Source organism: Felis catus, chromosome B1 (genome assembly GCF_018350175.1).
Source record: "Felis catus isolate Fca126 chromosome B1, F.catus_Fca126_mat1.0, whole genome shotgun sequence".
NCBI lineage: Eukaryota > Metazoa > Chordata > Mammalia > Carnivora > Felidae > Felis > Felis catus.
Genome location: NC_058371.1, coordinates 75807157 through 75826777, shown reverse-complemented (window position 1 = coordinate 75826777; position 19621 = coordinate 75807157). Strand labels below are relative to the sequence as shown.

Sequence of the window (19621 nt, the reverse complement as noted above, 5' to 3'; positions counted from 1 at the left end):
AACCCTTATATGAATTTGTTTAATCCTCACAAGAATTGATATCAGTCCCATTTTATAGATGAGAAAACTGAGGCTGAGAGTTTGAGGGACTTCCCTAAACTCACACAGTTGATAAATGGCAGAGCTGGGATTTGAAGCGAGGCAGTCCAGCTCTAGAGTCAGTGCTCTTAAACACTATTCTGTACACTCAAATTCTACTTGTGAATTTCCTCAGTCCCCCAGCCTAGAGTGATGGCTCTTTGTCTGAACTCCTAACTAGTATAATGGGGAGAATAAGTTAGTAATTACTTAAGTCTTTGCTGTTTTGTATTCTTCAGTCCTGTTTATGTACTAAAAATTCCTTTGACTGTGAGATTATTACATGCTAAAATAGAGATTTTGGAAAATGGAAACATCAAAGAAGAAAATAAAATACACCTGGAGGGGCGCCTGGATCGCTAAGTTGGTTAAGCCTCCGACTTCAGCTCAGGTCATGATCTCACAGTTTGTGAGTTCGAGCCCCACGTCAGGCTCTGTGCTGACAGCTCAGAACCTGGAGCCTGCTTTGGATTCGGTGTCTCTCTCTCTCTCTCTCTCTCTCTCTGAACTTCCTCTGCTCATGCTCTCTGTCTCTCAAAAATAAATAAATGTTAAAATATATATATACCCAGAGATAACTGTTCTTCACATGGTGTCTGTCCTCTTTGTCTTACTTATAAATATTATACATATATACCTGATAATACAGAGCATTTATATACATTATATACAATTATGGCCATGCCATGTATATAATTTTGTATCCTGTTTTTCTTAACATTATATGTATTTGCCTATGTCATTAAGTATTATTCTAAATCAACATTATAATGAGTGCAATTTAATTGTTTATGTAATTTGTCTATAGTGGACCTACAGTTTATACCCAGGTCTTAAATGACTAATAAATATTTCTATAATTAAATAGTTCATAGATCCTGGCTTTAAAGAGGACTTCTGGTATCTTAGCAAAATTGCCTTTCAGAGATTGTACCACTTTATTATGTCATTATCCTGGGAAACTCCAGGTGTTTAAGTGCTTGTTGACCACTCATTCACTGTTCCTGTTGACCAATAACATTTTGATGAGTCATCCCCAATGTGATAGATGATCTAGGGCAAGGGTCATGACTCACACTGCACCAAACCCAAGGCACACGATGTTGCATGAGTAGTTACTTGGTTGATTTTTCAGTAGAGATGTGATGGGCTCTGTAGAATTCTAGGACTTAGGAACTGGAGGAGACTGTATGAACTGTTTAACCCATGTTGTGAAGATGAAGAAAGTGAGACGCAGAGAGGTTAAGCAACAGGTTCATAGAACCAGTTCAGAGCAGAATGAGTCTTGATCTGGTTTTGAAACTCATTGATTTTTCATTTTGTCACACTGTGTCTCATTTACCTTAATTATTCATCTACATCTGTCCGTCTGGCTTCCCAGACATAGCTGACCAAATTTGGAGGTACTGCTTAGAACAAAATAATCAATGTTTGCAACTAAGGTAAAAGGGTTCAGGTTAACCTAATCGGACAGTCCAGCTTTGGCACTATTCAATCCTTCCTTTCCCCACTTAGAGCTTCCCAGGTGCCAATGTTTAACTCTGATAAAATGGAAGAAGTGTGTAGATGAGGAAGATGAGGACTTGAGCAATGACCTGTCCCTGACGGGCAGAGAGAGGCCTCCGACTCTGTGAAGTTCTTTAGTGCTTTGTGCTTGGAAACAGGCTTCCTTAGGAGTGTGGGCTTCGGTGGTACCTGCAATGTCTGGCCGTGTGGCTTTCTCTTCTGCCGTGGTTTGAGGAAAGCTGTGATATGGAGCTAGTCCACGGAAGCTGACTCAGTCTCACTAAACCTTGCCCTGGAAACTGGTTCTTAGAACCATCATTTTATTTTATTTTTATTTTTGTAAAAAGTTTATTTATTTATTTTTGAGGTAAGAGTTGAGGTGGGGTACAGAGAGGAAGAGAGAGAGAATCCCAACTAGGCTCTGTACTGTTAGCACTGAGCCTGATGCAGGGCTTGAACCCACAAACTGTGAGATGGTGACCTGAGCCAAAACCAGGAGTTGGACACTCAGCTGACTGAGCCACCCAGGTGCCCTCTTAGAACCATAATTTTAATGCAGCTTTGCTCTTCAGGCTCAGAAGTATGTAAGTCCTCACTGTTCTCACTCTTTTTGCCTTTATCTTAAGAGCTCTTGGTTTTCCAGGAAGGTCTAGGTGGCACGGATTAGTATTTCTGTATATCAGTATTGTGGGATGAGACGTAAATGCATTGAGTTTTTGCAGTTCAAATGTTTTTTTGATATTGTGATGATTAAGGCATAGAAAGGTTAGTAGCTTCAAGGTTGGAAACGCACATTAAATTCATATCTCTCCTTTACTGCCAATAAGATTGACTAAAATTACCAAGGCAAGATACTTCCTCACTTTTCTTAGTCTCAGAATAACCTACCTTTATCACCCTACCCTTAAACAGAGAGCATAGGATGTTATTAATTGATTACAAGAACTGTCTTGATGGATTAAAATTTCCTGTAAAAATAATTTAAAAAAAAAAAAAAAAAGAAGAAACCTGCTTTGAAAAGCCTCTGGCCTTTGGGGAAAGGTGAATGCCTAAACCCTATTTAATATGCTTTTGGAGGAGAAGTTTAGAAAAGGCAATTTTTAAAGATAATTATGTCCATTCCTCTCTCAGGAACATATTATGGTTGTTTATTTATTTTTTTTTCAACGTTTATTTATTTTTGGGACAGAGAGAGACAGAGCATGAACGGGGGAGGGGCAGAGAGAGAGGGAGACACAGAATCGGAAACAGGCTCCAGGCTCCGAGCCATCAGACCAGAGCCTGACGCGGGGCTCGAACTCACGGACCGCGAGATCGTGACCTGGCTGAAGTCGGACGCTTAACCGACTGCGCCACCCAGGCGCCCCTATTATGGTTGTTTAAACATCATGGAAATGATAGGTAAAACTGGGCTTAAGTTTTTGGCCTGACAACCCTGTTTCCCTTTCTTTTACTTAGTCATTCATTAATTCACTCAACAAATATTAGTGAAGGGCCTCTTACGTGCATTGTGTAAGGTGTAAAAGGAGATTTTAATGGTGGGGGGTGGGCGGGGGGAAGCAAGCCTAGCTAAGAGTCTCTTCTGAAAGAGGGTTGGGAGGTCACATGGGAGGAGGAGCTTACATGGGTACTCACTGGAAGAACTATGATCTTTTTGAACTTTTAAGGCAGCCCACAAGCCCTTAGTGGGGATTTAACTTCCTCCTCACCATGGCAACTGGATCATCCACAACCTTCACTGTGAAAGGAGCCAGTTCAGTCTAAGATGCTTCAGTCCCTCGTTTGCATATCATTCCGGCCAACCCCAGTTAACCTAATTTCAGTTCCTGTTTTGTATACTGTGCCTCAGTGAAAACTACACTCCTAACTTTTCGCCTTTATAACTCTGTCCCTCTTTGTCTTCCTTGGAACACGATTCAGTGTGTCCCACGAATTGCAATTCTAATCACCCAAATAAATGCTCGCTTAAAAAATTTTTTTTGGTGGATTCTTTCCTGGTCAACAAAGGCATTGGGTTTGATAACAGCAGTGAACAAAATACAGATCTTACTTTCATGGGGTTTATCATCTTGTGGGGCAAAATGTCCAGTCTTTCTGGGAAGACTTCCCAATGGTAGAGACATGCAAGCCAAGACCTGAGCAGTGAGAAGATGTCCTAGTCATCCAGGAGTGAAGAATATGCCTACTATGAAAAGATCTGGAACTGTGGGGATGTGCATAAAAGAAGGAGGACCATGAACATATTCAGGCGTAGGGACAGAGCCTTCATCTCAATAACAGAAACTGTTTGCTGTTATTTCAGAGCCTAAACTTTGTTTCTCTGGTGGCCAGGTTCATGGCCAGAGGGAAACGCAACGTCTCAGGCTACCACTGCGAAGACGTTCTTTTTGATCCCCACTTCATCGGATTCAGCAGCTCCAGCGACTCCTGCCTTGACACTTGTTCCCTTTGTTGGAAAACTACACGGTGATTCTTCCTGTAGATGGGCAGTTTTGATTGGAACGCGTCATTGCTACTCAGAAACCGGGAGAAAATAATTGTGATGTGCTTCTGTGCAGTCGTGCCATTAATTGGCCTTATCTTGTCCCCTGCAGGGTTGTCGTAAAGGAATACAGGCCATCAGCTGCATTCTACCTTGTGTGACAAGTGGCGGAAGTATCTGCAGCGGTGGTGCTGGAACTACATTACAAAGAGGGTCTCTGTGGAGCAGGCCACACACTCACAGAGAGCTCCGAGATCAGCTGGTCCATGTTCTTTGAACTTTCTTAAATGCTTTTTTCCCCCCCACAAAATCCTCTTTGGATATCTAGGTTATAAGTCTGAGAAAAGCAATGAATTGACACCTGGGAGAGCCTTCATGGTCATTATTTTTTGAATGTCTAAGCACTGATTCTTCCCGAAGCTCTTGGATTCTGCCAGGCACATGCTGAAAAAGAGCTGATCATACCGGCTCATTTGTATTAGTGCTTGCAACGAGAGAGACACTGTGGAGCACATACTTGTAGTGTCACATTTATTGTCCCTAGCAGCCCTATGATGTTGACATCATATGGTCCTCACTGTTTTACACATGAGGTATTAGGCTTAGTGACCTTTAGTGACCCGCCTAAGGTCACATGGCTAGAAAGTGATGGGAGTTGGCCTTGAACCTGGGTCTCCCTGACTTACCAGCCAGTGTCCTTAATTGCCAATCTAGTGGGACATCAGCACTAGATGTCAAAGGTTGTTGTCATGACTTCGTGAGGTCACATCTGTGGTCAGGATCAGGACCCAGTAATTTTGACCCCTAGTCCAGTGTTCTTCATGCTGTACCATAGTGACAGCTGCTTTGGAACTATCAGAGTGATATCTCATAGATCAGCTAGTTTCCTAGGAGAACAGTTACCTTAAGCAAAACGTAGTGACTCATGTCCTTCTTTTCATAAAGCAAAAGAATAGTGTTTTTTTGTTTTTTTGAAAAGGCGATGAGCATGTGTTGGAGAGGAGAAACCCCTTCCTCCTCTCACCTACCTTATTGTCTTGTCTGTAACCAGACAAGTCAAAAAATCTTTGAAAAGGGTTTATTTTTGAAAGAAAAAGTTAGTAGATGGGTTAATTTATTTGTCTTGTTCTCCAGGTTGTTTGTATGTATGTATTTATTCATTTATAAATGTTTACTTTTTTTTTTTTTAATTTTTTTTTTTCGACGTTTATTTATTTTTGGGACAGAGAGAGACAGAGCATGAACGGGGGAGGGGCAGAGAGAGAGGGAGACACAGAATCAGAAACAGGCTCCAGGCTCCAAGCCATCAGCCTAGAGCCCGACGCGGGGCTCGAACTCACGGACTGCGAGATCGTGACCTGGCTGAAGTCGGACGCTTAACCGACTGCGCCACCCAGGCGCCCCTATAAATGTTTACTTTTGAGATGGAGTGAACATGCGGGGGACAGCAGCAGAGAGAGGGGGGACACAGGATCTGAAGCAGGCTCTGTGCCGACAGCAGAGAACCCGATAAGGGTCTTGAACTCTCGAATGCTGAGATCATGACCTGGCCCAAACCAGGAGTCAGGTGCTTAACCGACTGAGCTACCCAGTTGCCCTGATATTTATTTTAAATGAACTCAAATCACCTACCAGTCTAACATGAAGGACAAATATTTTTTAAATGGTAATGTAAGCACATAGAGTAAAAGCTACTTTTGTGTTAATTCTTAAGACTGGTTAGGACTGAATATTGGGAAATATGGATTGAGTTTATTGAAGCAGCCTTAGTGTTGTTTTTTGTTGGTTTGCCTGCAGAGTTATGTTCTTTCTCTGTTTGAAGACTTTTAACATTTCAAAAAATTTTTGTTGTTCAAAGAAATAGGATTTTCTTTCTTTCAAAGTAATCTTTAATAGCTGTGGATATGTATGTAGCTTCTTGTGGTTGACTGATAGTGCTTGTTGTAGGCCGTCTGGGATGCAGACTCTGAGATGGTTAGGTTAGGCTGTGTTCTTTGAATCAACACCTGTGGGGAGAGAAGGAAGCAGGACTAGGCAGAGAGAGATGATGGACTGCCACGAAGTCTCCACAAAGGCCTGGGCTGTCCTGAATTGGGGTGAGGTGGTCCCAGTGTTCCTTAGTCCAGGCATGGGTGTGGCTGCCTTCAAGGAGAAGGAGTAATATTGGGTAAAATGGCTGTCTTCAGCAGAGGGCAACTTCTAGAGAAAGCTGACAGCCAGGAACACTCGTAGCAGCTGGGAGAATAAATCCCTTGGCCCTGGAGGGGCTGTGTGGATGTCGCAGCAGCCAGTACAGTGCCGTCAGCTCTTGAAATTCAGTAGAAGGGTAGCAGAAGGTGGAGAGGAGGTTATTAGATAATCTTTGTGTGGTGGATATGGGTTTAAGGTAAGTGGATAGTTGTAGGAGATGCAATCTGTTAACAAATTCAGTCTTACCCTGTGTGTGTGTGTGAGAGAGAGAGAGAGAGAAGAGAGTTTGAGGTATAGCCCCATAAAAATAGAACCACTTTTTTTGGTATAGAATTTACCTAATTTATTGCGTGATTTATTCTAGTATTAAATTCCAAATCTGGCTAAGTCACGGATTTTTAAATTGCTCACACAGGAATGTGCTTGTATTATAATTATCTGAAGAAAAGCCTGGAACCATGCTGCATGGAGAAGATGAGCATGGCCTATAGAAATTTTATGTAACCAGGAGCCAGATTGCAGAATCTGATCCACAGGGGGGGATTTAATATAAGGATTAATGACCTGAATTTTTATTTAAAATATTGCATGGTTTTATATTTCATTAACAATTTTACAAAACACATGTAGTTACATCTTAATTTGCTAATTTAAATTATATACAAAAAATTGCAGTAGATACACAACTAAACTTATGAGCCGTTCCTCATATTGATCAGTATTTGTCATATGAAGAAATAAACACAAAAGTGTTTTGAGTCAGCATTTTGGGTAATTAATTCATCTTTCTTTAAAAATTTTTTTTTTTAAATCTTTATTCTTGAGAGAGAGAAAGAGAGAGAACAAACAGGAGGAACAGAGAGAGAGGGAGACACAGAATCCGAAGCCGGCTCCAGGCTCTGAGCTGTCAGCACAGAGTCTGATGTGGGGCTCGAACTCACAAACCACGAGTTCATGACCTGGGCTGAAGTTGGACCCTTAACTGCCTGAGCCACCCAGACGCCCCCGTTTTGTTAATCTTTCTAACATGCGTTGGAATTACAAACCAGTTGGATTTCATTTGCATAGCTACTCCTGGTATAAGCAGGGAAATGCAACAGCATATCCAGTAGCTGAAACCCCTGATTTTCTAAACTGAGTGCTAGGTTGTGGCGGTAGCAACAACTGGTTGACTAATGGTTGTAGTTTCTTCCAGCCATTATTTTGCCTATTCCCAAACTTTTAATCTGTCTACGAGTTGGATTTGTAATGGGTACAAGCTCCATGACACCGTTCTCTTGACATTATAGTAAAACAAATAACAAATGGAGACATTTCATTAAGACCTAGAATGTAGAGAATCACGTCGTATTTTTATCAACACACTTCTCATTTGGTCAGGTGAATTGCTGCCCTGTGTCACTCTCAGATACATTCCCGTACAAACATGGTATCGGTGAAAGAACCCCTCTTTGGTGAAGCCATTCCTACTCCCTTGCTTGACCACTGCTGCAATGGACTCCCCTTCTCTCTCACCAGTCTCCCAACTTGTCCGGTCTCTTTGCCTCTGCTTGTTGTTAGCCTTGCGACCATTCATCTTTCCTTTAGCTTCAGTTCCTTCAACTATAAAATGGGTATGATAGCCCCTACCTCATTGAATGGTTGTGAAAATTACACAGACGGTTTAATGTGGTACCTAGCACAGGGTACACTGACTCCCATAAATGGCAGCCCTTACTTCTGGTTATTACTGTTACTTGCCCAGGCAAACCTCTCCCCGGTGTGAGTTCCTCATTCCCCGAGGCCTCGGACTAAATCTTATTTCCGTGCTCCACACTGTGCATCTTGGGCAGTTGGATGAGTGCTTTGTAAATCACCCATGAATAACATAAATTGTGATCCCTACCCCCAAGGAGACCAGAGTCTGGTTCCGAAATAACTAGAACACAAAGTAGAAAGTACATTGCCATAGGGAGATGTAATTAAGAGGTTTAGAGAAGAAAGAGATTAATAGGGTAAATTTAAGGCAGGCACTTAGTAGGTGTTCAGCATAATGTTTTTGATCCTGGCAGCCAGAGGTTTGGGGATGCTAGAAATTTTTGCAGGATTATAGTGGACATGTTATGTTTCTGCTTTGAATTCTACCCCCCTCAACTTGCAATGACAGCTTGTTCTTTGAACTTTACATGTGACAGGGGTGGAGAGGGTGCTTCTTTTTTAGCCCAAGCAGGTGGAATTAGATCTGAGAGCATCTGTTAAACGCATCCAGGTCCTTTTGACACTTTTGCTACCATTTACCGAATACATCTACCAGTATTTACACTGCGTGTGCTGTTACGCTGAGCCCATGCTTATTTCATATGCTTGGTTGCAGTGTGTAGATAATATGAGCATTTTTTTTATTTTTAAAATTTTTCATTATATTGTTACTCTGTTTAATGACTTTGAAAAGATTCTCCAGAGAGAGAAGAGAGAGAGAGAGCAGAATTAATCATTTTTTAATCACATTTTTTTGGCTAGCATGTTCTGCTTTGTGATCCTCCTCCCTTCTCCCCCCCCCACCCCCCCGCCCCCACCCAATCACATAAGCTAGATTTAGGGGAGAAATCACAGGAGGATCTGTTCAGACAGTTACTTGTTTGATTCCCCCAGAGGCACTGGCTCTTAGATCTTCTACCAGTGTAGCCCTTCTGATCTTTTATTCTGTAAGGTGTTTGTGTCTCTGTATGATGGATGTTTCACTGACCCAAGTAAATGGAAGAAAATTTTCTCCAGCCTTTAAATGTATTGCTTTCCTTGTTCTTTCAAAAATACACTTTTCTTGGGTAAGAACATTTTAGAGGCATTTGGCATCAAATCAACAGAATTGTGGCCTTTAATGGAATTTGAAGCACCGAGAGGTGGTTTGATTGGTAAGAATCCATTTGTTGTTGTTGTTGTTCTGTTTCCTTCTCCTTGGCTACACCCTTTTCACACAATAAACAGCTCTCCTCCTCTTCGTCCCCTTATTTTTTGAAACAAGAGTATCTGATTTCATTGAGTTTTGTACTTTGGCTTTTATTGTCACTTTCCTTTTTCCCTTGAAGGGGAGGAAAAACTCAACTTGTGTGCAGAGTAAATTAAATTATGAGGAAAATAGTCCACAGAGTTAAACAAGATGAACTGAGGTTTTGGAACTGAATCTAAGCATTGCCATGATGTTGCAGATAGTCTAAACTATGATTCAGAAACATATTAGTCATTTTGATATACTGTTGATTTGGCTAATTACCCTGAAGGCTGGCTGGCAGACTGAATTGCCCAAGTCACCTAGTAATTTCGATCAAATCAACGAGTAATTATAGTTTTGTGCAGGCAACAAATATAGAATACTGATTATGTTAGACTAAAGAAGATGTTATTGTGATATAATCATATAAAATACTTAAATCTAGCATTATAGCAGTCCTTACCTTTTTTGCACTCAGTGCTTAAATTCTCAGCACATGACAGACAAAGATTGTGGCAACTTTTTGGAGAAAATCATTTTATTCTCTCAATAAACCATACTTATAAGTAAGTACTTATATTTTAAACATACATTAATTATATTGAGCATGTGTTTGGAAACCCTTAGAACTAGATATGGTCAGGTTTAAAGCTCGAAATTCTCTTAGATTTCGCATAGAAAGAACCTAAAATGAACAGTTTGTATGCTAGAGCCCAAAGTTTTTGCTACTAAGTTCACTATCAGTTCATTAGATCAATACTAATATTAGCACAATCAGGCCCACCTGAAATCCAGATTAAATTTGTTTGATTCCCATTCCGTTGTCCTCTTTTTTCTCACATTGGGGAAATCCTTCTCCAGAGTATGGTGTTTATTACCGGATTTGTAACTGGCAGTGTTTATATGCTATTTTCGTGGGCATAAATTTAAAATATTTTAGAAACAGAGCCATGTTTACTGAATGGAAAAAATCTGTCTTTAATTTTACTCCAGTTGTCTCTTGGATGGTTTACCTACATTCCTTTTCTATGAAAGCAGGAAATGTAACTTACTTGGAATTAGCACAGATTTGCTATGTAGTTAATGTTTGTGAGGCTCCTCCTTGTGAATTATTCTGAAGCAAGCTCCTATGTTGTGTAGTAACTTCACCCACCTTATATGTCCTTGACCTACCACTCCCCCGCCCCCAAAAAATCAGAGAAAGAGGACAATAATTTCAAAGTTTCAGATATTTTGAGTTTGTTTTTGGGGAATTGTAGATGTGTTCCTGCTATCTTCTTGCTTGGTCCTAACTTCACCTGCCTCTCCTGGTGTGAAATGTGTCAGTGTGCTGAAAGCCATTCCTGCATTTGACCATACATGTCATGTTTGGTACAACCGACCCCAAATGCCTACTGCCTTCTTGGGATACTCTAGCCATTTTGCCAGCTTCATGAGACAAAGTATGTTGATTTCCAGCAAGGGCTTTGCTAAGGGGTGTCGGTAGTAATTTTGAGTGTTTGCATGTATTGCCTTAGGCATGGACATTAGAATCTACAGAGAAGCTGCAATTCCATCCCAGTGGTATTGAGTCAGATCGTCAATCTTTGGTAATTCTGCAGGGTTTAGAATGTAAGCGAATTATTATGCATATGTATGTTAATATTATATAAAATTATCCTTCCACAAAAAGGAACTCTTTTGCTTCCATACCTACTTCACAGCTCCTTTGATTTTAGAAGTTAATTAGCTCTCAAGTGCAGGATGCTTTGAGGGGGAAGTAGGAACTCTTGTCTACTCTTTTTGCTCATCGTTTTCCACCTGAAACACTAACTCCAGGGAGAAATAGTGCCAATTGCAACATTTATCTCAAGCAAAATTTAATTTAAAATACCGGTGTCTTTGATTTTTCTTTTCTTGCGTTCACTTTCTCTTTCTTTCCCCTCTGTACAGAAGACATTGATACACACATGTTAATTTAGTGGAGAAGAGTTTTAATTAAACAAGTATGGATAGCCTGAAACCATTCAAGGCTGTGCCAGTCACTGTAGAGGCAAGTGTAGATGAATTGAAGCAGAATATGGGAGAGCTGTGATCTACCCAGTTGCTTCTGGAGGCTTATAGATAAATTAATGCCTTCCTCCCCATGAGGACAGCCTCTCAGCAGGTCTGCTAGGGGGCTGGCAGCCATCCAGTCAATAAGCCATCCTTGCTGCAACAGTGGAACTGCTTAATACGAGTCGCTTCAGCTTTGCTTTTATTTCTTGGAAAGGCATCACAGTCAGCCTAAATTCTGGACCCCCCAAGCAGAAATTAGAGCCTCTATTACCCTTTGTTAATTGCAAATTACATATGGCTTTTGTACTGTAGTGTCTCTGAAAAGGCAGCAAGTAATGATTAGTGTTTCCATCTGTGTGCAGAACTAGACGTGTGTGTGTGTGTGTGTGTGTGTGTGCACGTGCACCGTGTGTGCATCTCTGTGCGCAGGGAGAGTGAGAGAGCATGTACCTCTCATTGAGGGAAAGCACTGCTTTGTTTGGAGGTAACTGATCTCTTACCAAGTTCTATTCTCGACTTCCACAGGATGATACTTGTGGCAAAATGGAGGCTTCAGTGTAGTGAGATCTGCTGTTAATGAGTGCAATATTTTTAAACGAGAAAGTTTAAGAAATGTATTTGTAGGTGCATAATATTCGGTTTTCAATGGCAAATGTTAGTTTGGAAGAATGGGGTTTGTACAAGTAGAAAAAAATCCTATTAAAAAAGACAACATTTAAAAAGTTTTAGTGCAGGGAGCCTGGGTGGCTCAGTCAGTTAAGCGTCCGACTTCGGCTCAGGTCATGATCTCGCGGTCCGTGAGTTCGCGCCCCGCGTCGGGCTCTGTGCTGACAGCTCAGAGCCTGGAGACTGTTTCAGATTCTGTGTCTCCCTCTCTCTCTGCCCCTCCCCTGTTCACGCTCTGTCTCTCTCTGTCTCAAAAATAAATAAACGTTAAAAAAAATAAAAAGTTTTAGTGCATGGTGGTGAAATCGCTCAACTATAACAACTACAGTAAACTGTAATGCTGGACGATTTTTAAAGTAAGAGAAATCTTCATAGTGAGCTGTGACTGATGTATTTTTTTTTGATTTTTTACTTTTACTTTGACGGATTTTGTTTTGTCTTAAAAAGAGGTCCTTAAAAAATTATTGAGAACCGTGGAGAACACAGGATTCCTCCAACGACATTTGGAGAACCAGTGATCTAGACTGACAAAAATTTTGGCAAGACATTAACTCTCTAAATTCCCAGAGCTATGAACCCCATAGGGAAAGGTAAACTACATAAATTTTAACTAAGTATTATTACACAATAATTTAAAAATAAGTATTAGAAAAGTTGTCCTTAACAGTAAGACTGCCACTCTTCTGAATTCTTTGCACTTTTTTTTTTTTAATGTTTATTTTTGAGACAGAGACAGAGCATGAGCAGGGGAGGGGCGTAGAGAGAGGTAGACACAGAATCCGAAACAGGCTCCAGACTGTGAGCTGTCAGCACAGAGCCAGACACGGGGCTCGAACGCATGAACTGTGAGATCGTGACCTGAGCCAAAGTCAGACCCTTAACCGTCTGAGCCACCCAGGTGCCCTGAATTCTTTACACCGTCTTAACATTTTTTTTCCATCCATATTTAGTCTGTTGGAAGATAATAAGCCAGAACTCTAGATGTAGCTGTTTTCCCTTTGTGTGTCTTCTCTTGAATATTTTCTCAAACATCTTGTGGTCCTTATAATTGATTCAAACAGCATACTGTAGGGGCGCCTGGGTGGCTCAGTTGGTTGGATGTCGAACTCTTGATTTCACCTGGGTCATGATCCCAGGGTCGTGGGGTTGAGCCCTGCATTGGGCTCCGTGCTGAGCATGTAGCCTGCTGAGGAGTCTCTCTCTCTCTCTCTCTCTCTCTCTCTCTCTCTCTCTCTCTCTCTCTGCCCCTCTCCCCAACTTGGGCATGCTTGCTCCCCTCTCTCTAAAAAAACCAAAACAAAACAAAACTGAAAACAAATGGCATATTCTATTAAGATTCTCCTTTATCCCTGTTCACACCATCAGGCGTTTTCTGCACAGGCACTTTTCCTTTCCTGTTGAGATGAAGAGACATCAGGTCTATTGGAATTGCTATACTAAGGTGGACTTGGGTACTACTGTTTTGGATGTTCATTTGCTTTTATTTTATAAACTTTTTTTAAAGTTTATTTTTTTGAGGGAAAGAGCATGAGGGGGAAGGGGTAAAAGGAGAGAAGGAGAGAGAGGGAGAGAGGGAGAGAGAATATTCCAAGCAGGCTCCATGCTGTCAGTGCAAAGCTTGATGTGGGGCTTAAACTCATGACCCATGAAATCGTGACCTGAGTCAAAATCAAGAGTGGGACACCGACTGAGCCACTCAGGTGCCCCTGCTTTTATTTTAAATTAAAAAATGTTTTCTCTAAGTAGTACATGACCATGGTACCAAATGCAAAAAGTGAAGAAAGGTACACAGTGAAAAAAGGTCTCCCTGCCTCCTCTGTCCCCAGCCACCTGATGTCCTTCTGCGGAGGTAGCCACTTTGCTAACCTTTTTGGGTATCTTCACAGATGGTCTGTGCATTTTCAGGCATATAGAGTAACTCATTGCTTTTTTTCTTACACAAACGATGGCGTCGTGTATTTGATGTTCTGTACATATCCTGGCAGCCTTTCCGATATCGGTACATTCAGAGCTACCTACTTTAAAAAAAAAAATTGTGACATAGTTTCCATTATATAGAAGTGCCCAACTGGGGCACCTGTCAGCTGTGCTGACAGCTCAGAGCCTGGAGCCTGCTTCAGATTCTGTGTCTCCCCTCCTTCCTCCCCTCCCATGCTCGTGCTCTCTCTCTGTCTCTCAATAATAAATAAACGTTAAAAAAAAAAATTAAAAAAAAAGAAGTGTTGAACTTATGTAACCAGACCACTGCTGGGGGATATTGAGGATCTTTCCAGTTGTTTACTATCTAAACAGTGCTACAAAGGCTATCACTGTAGTTAGAGAGGTGCTAGTGGTTAAGAGGACGTGTCTGGCTCAGATCCCAGGATATCTGCATGACTTTGATTCGGCCACTTCCTTTACCTCTCTGTAATTTCCTTACCTGTGAAAAAAGGGGAGTATAGCCCATGGGAATGTTGAGAAGATTTAATGTTGTAATATATTTCAAATAGTCCTGGCACAGAGACATGCTCCGTGTGTGACAACTCTTACTATTCAGTCTGCCATTTTGCAAGATGAAAGGGTCTTCATAGGATAAATGCACAGAAATCGTTTTGCTGATCAAATTTAATTTTGAAGACTATTGCCAAATCATTCCCTGTAGGTAGAAGACCAGTTGATGTTCTCACCTGAGGTGTGGGAGGTGAGCTCATTTTTAGTTCTCATAAATTGCCTCTGGATATGTCTGTAAATCTGGACCGTGATTGTATGTTCCTGAGGCCCATTTAAGTAGTTGCTCAAGAGGGAAAGATTTCAAGTTAAAAACTTCTGACCCCTGAAATTTTTCAGTGCTTCTAGAAGATCTTACTTTTTTACTTTTATCATCATGACGTCTTATCTTAATAATAAACTGATCATGGCAATAATAAATGTGTGAGTGGTAAACTACTTTAAACCAGTAGGCTTTTATTATGTACTTGTAGAATGCTTTACCTACTCATAGATGAGAAAATTTAGTCTATTAAATCTTCATACCATTTGTTAGAGGGATTATTATATTTACATGTAAGGAAGCTTTGCATAATTTTTTTGTAATGTTTATCCATTTTTGAGAGAGAGAGAGGGAGAGACAGAGCATGAGCCAGAGAGGTGCAGAGAGAGAGGGAGATGCAGAATCCGAAGCAGGCTCCAGGCTCTGAGCTGTCAGCACAGAGCCCGACGCGGGGCTCTAACTCAGGAACTGTGAGATCATGACCTGAACTGAAGTCAGACGCTTTAACCGACTGAGCCACCCAGGCGCCCCCATAATTTTTATGTTCATAAAAAATGAATGTAAAATTAGAACTTGATAGTGTTAGGTTACCACATAAGCTACTAGTATTGCACCTGCTTGAAGGTAAGACAGCAGTCTCGATTAGCTCAAGCACCAGTGGTTTACTCCATTTCTGTCATGTTTAGAGTATGCAAAAGGCACCCAACTCTGTGGCCCGTTTCACAGACTGGTGAAGAAGAGTGCTTTGTCCTAATCAGCGTAGGATCATGTTCTCGGAGACGAGCAAATTGTTGACTTCTAAGCCTTTGCTAACTCTGTAATAAATGCTAATCACTTTGTACCTCTGACGCCTCACCTTGCAGTGTTTTGGGTAAGAGTGGAAGCGCTTAGCCAGCCATGAAATTGGTAGGACACCAAGGCCTGACCTGATTATTATTCAAGAGCGTGGTTACTCATGGGCTGGAACCAGCCCCACGCTGCTGCAGCAGAACTTTTAGTTAGAATTAAAGTCACAAAAATTCTACAGGTTTCTCTAGTAATACCTTTAGTACTGGAACTGGCTGTTAGCCTCTGTTTTGGGACTCTTCATGGCTTTACCATGAATGCAACTTTAAAGTGGCTTTTAAACTTTTTTCACACGGGAGCAATTCATTGACGCTTTTTTAGAATTGGCTGAAAACTGTAGCTGCCTCTCTTCAGAGAAGGATGCCCGCAATTTATGAGATTCCTGGATATGCATGGGATTTTATTGGTACTTCACTCATTGGATTTAGTATGTCTTATGTCGTGCATGGATGAAGGACATTTTTTGAAAAGAGGGCTTTTCATGTTGTTATTTCAAAAGGTAATCATCACATCACCTTCGTTCTACTATGGATTGCGTATCTGAAAATTTTCACTGAAAGCACTTGAAAAACTGCTGGGAGGGAACTAATTTTGAATGATACAGCTATAAAGGTAGGTGTAGACTCAACAGCACAACTTCCCAAAGTACCTGCTTTTCCCTAGAAAGTGCCCAAAAAACGTGTTGGTCAAAAACTTTTTTTTCCAAGAACATTTCTTGAGAAGAACTTCATTAGTATGAGAGGGTCCTTAGATTCAGAGCGTTTACCCCAAATCTCTGTTTTAGAATATTACCCCATAGAAGTTGTTGGTTCATCTTGTTTCTGCATTTACCTCAGTTTTGTGGCATAAATTTTACCTGAGTTATCCCTTGATAGCTTTCAACAAAATAGTGGCATGAAAGGGCGGTGCATACTACCAAAATTGTAGTGGTGAATTGGTTTGTTGGGGAGACTCCCCAAGAATGGTTTAGTTTTCGTTTCAACAAATCAGTCCATGTGTGCAAGAAACTTTTCTGTTCAGTCACCAGCGAGCTGATGTCTTGACACTTCGTATAATTTTCAAAAACTATAATTTTTATGTTCTAAATCCTTGCCAGTAGTGGGTTAGTTTCTTAAATAGCCTTAAAAAATGGGGCACCTGGGTGGCGCAGTCGGTTAAGCATCCGACTTCAGCCAGGTCACGATCTCGTGGTCCGTGAGTTCGAGCCCCGCGTCAGGCTCTGGGCTGATGGCTCAGAGCCTGGAGCCTGTTTCCGATTCTGTGTCTCCCTCTCTCTCTGCCCCTCCCCCATTCATGCTCTCTCTCTGTCCCAAAAAATAAATAAACGTTGAAAAAAAAATTAAAAAAAAAATTAAGTCCCCAAACAAATTTCAGGTATGAATATGAATATTAATTTTAATTTTTCTTCTCCATTCTACTTATCAATCAGTCACATGGCACTTGGGTATGACCTCGGTGGCAGCCCGTTCTAGTGAAATTAAAATGTAAACCATGGAATTCTTTCAAGAAGTTGTTGACAGTTTTCTGCAATCTAGTTACTATTTTGAAGTATGCATTTATCAAAGCCTGAAACTATTTGGAATCTACGTACCGAGAGAATTTTCCTTGTGCACACTCTGTTAATGGGCGGTTTACAACTTGGTGGGACAAAACAAGATTCTGCTTTACTGAATAATGGACAGTAATCAGTGAATGAGCCAGAGTCAAAAAACTATGGCAGGTTGAGGGAGGCTAAGGACAAGGTCCAGGAGACTCAGGGCCTATTGGATGCTTGCTTTATTTTCTACAGTCCAGCATTGCTATGTGATATGACAGCCAGAGAGAAAAGGAAACTGGGCCAGAGGATTACAGCACAGGGAGGATTTAGGTTTAATAGGATTTTATTAGGCTCTAAGTAGAGGTTGTCTGAGGTAGTTTAACCCAAAATGAATCCCCCCCCCAACTGCTATTACTCATAATTGAGGGCACAAGTTTTCTCTCTCTTCAGGTGTTCCCAGTATTTGAAGAATCTTCACCCCTAGATGGAATTTTACATGATAAGCACATTTATAGTAATAGACTTTTTATGTATTTAGTAGCAGCCAATTCAGGGCATTCCAAAGTGCATTCTAAAACAATGAGTTTTTCTATTGGCAATTGCTTAGGAAAAAACCCAAACAAACTGAATTATATTAGCGATGGCTGATTCCTGCGCTTTGGGTTCTTTTTTTTTTTTTTTTAATGTTTTATTTATTTTGAGACAGGGAGAGACAGGGCGTGGACAGGGGAGGGTCAGAGAGAGGGAGACACAGAATCTGAAACAGTCTCCAGGCTCTGAGCTGTCAGCACAGAGCCCGACGCGGGGCCTGAACTCACGGATCGCGAGATCATGACCTGAGCCGAAGTCGACCGCTTAACCGACTGAGCCACCCAGGCACCCCTGCTTTGGGTTCTTTAAGTGAACTAGGCTTTAATTGTTGTTTGTTTGTTTGTTTAATATGCCTCCTTTTCTTTTTTTTCTTTTTCTTTTTTTTTTTTTTTTTTTTTTTGTTTTTGAGAGAGAGAGTGTGTACGTGCAAGCATGAGTTGGGGAGAGGGGTAGAGGGAGAGGAAGACAGAGGGAATCTTAAGCAGGCTCTATCAGCATAGAGCCCAAAGCGGAGCTCCATCCCATGATCCTGAGATCATGACCTGAGCTGAAATCAAGAGTTGCACACTCAACCGATTGAGCCACTCAGGCTCCCTGAAATATGCTTTTAATTGTTAAAAAGAGTACAGATAGAATCCATTTATAACTAGAAATCTTACAAAGATTTTTATATTATGGCCATTATTCTGCTTCTAAGCTATCTTCTTACCCCTCCCCCATTAGTAAAACAGTGGAATAAAGTACAGAAAATAATGACTTTTGAGCTGGGAGAGACCTAAGAAATAACCATGTAATCCTAGTAACTCATCTAAATCAGGTTCCAAATCAAGAGCCCTGTTTTTTTTTACTCAAGGTCTCACAGCTGGTTAGAGTCCTGAGCCATCTCCCAGTTCAGAGCTCAAGTCTGCAAGTGGTGACTTGACATTTTCTGACCTCCACACGTGGAAGACTGAACTAAAAACTCTTAGCCCTATCCTTTGTTACCACTTTAAATCCACCTAATCTCTCTAAGCATTTCCACAAGCCAACCAGAGAAATATGAGGAGGGAAGAAGGAGAAATGGGAAGGAAGCCTGTCATGCCTTTTCATCAAGTTCAAGAGATTGCTTCTAATTTGGTGACTCACTGTGGAAAAACTCATTGTGGCTTTTCTTTAAGTCTAGGCCTCTCCTACCCGTGTTCTTGACCTTGCCTTTCCTCTGCTCTTGTTGCTATATCAAAATCCTTAATATATATATATATATACATATATATGTATGTATATATATATATACACACACACACACACATATAAATATGTATATAAATATACATATATATTTAAATTCTCTATGTTCATTGGTTCCTTCCCATTAGGCCTGCAAATATGATCATTTTTTTCCTTAATAAAAATGTTCCCTTGGCCTTGTTTCCCCTTAAGGTGACCACCATTTCTTTTCCTTAAGGAATTTTTTATAATACATTATTAGAAGATATTATATTTAAATAGATAAAAGGAGGATGGTGTGAGTGGTATGAGACCATATATCATTAAATGACAAAATGTTTACTTTGTAATTTCAGTCTTATAGTGAAAGAGGGGTATATGAAAATAGAGTCATTTGGTGTTCAGGGGGAAAGTGATTTTCACACATTTATAGCTTTCCTCAGTATTAAGCTTTTCAGAGGAGCCTGAAATTAGATAAGGATGTCTGTCTATTTGCGAATGAGGCTGAAGGAATTTTTGCAGTGGCAAGAGGTATAATCTAGTAACTAGAATCTAAGCCTTTATGATCTGATGGTATATTTTATAATTCTGTGGTACGGAAGCATATGCATGTGCTTTTTTTCACAACCAAATAAAAGATATAATGTACTTTCAAAAAAGAGCAAATAAGAATACATATAATTCTTATGTCAGTTATCTCTATCCCCAACAGTGATTTAATAGCATTTTTCTTTCCTTACTGGTGAAAAATGTTTTTACATATAA

General features: G+C 40.7%; 1 protein-coding gene across 6 annotated transcripts in view; it reads left to right on the top strand.

The window, feature by feature from the left end:
- FHIP1A (FHF complex subunit HOOK interacting protein 1A) overlaps window positions 1-19621 on the top strand; it is a 276539-nt gene that overhangs the window by 162920 nt on the left and 93998 nt on the right. The window contains exon 3 of one of the 6 annotated variants that reach the window (XM_006930824.5): window positions 16022-16134. The exons of the other annotated variants lie outside the window; for them this stretch is intronic. The gene's annotated coding sequence lies outside the window, so the exon portion shown is untranslated. The remainder of the gene's footprint in view (window positions 1-16021; window positions 16135-19621) is intronic. 6 annotated transcript variants of the gene reach the window in all.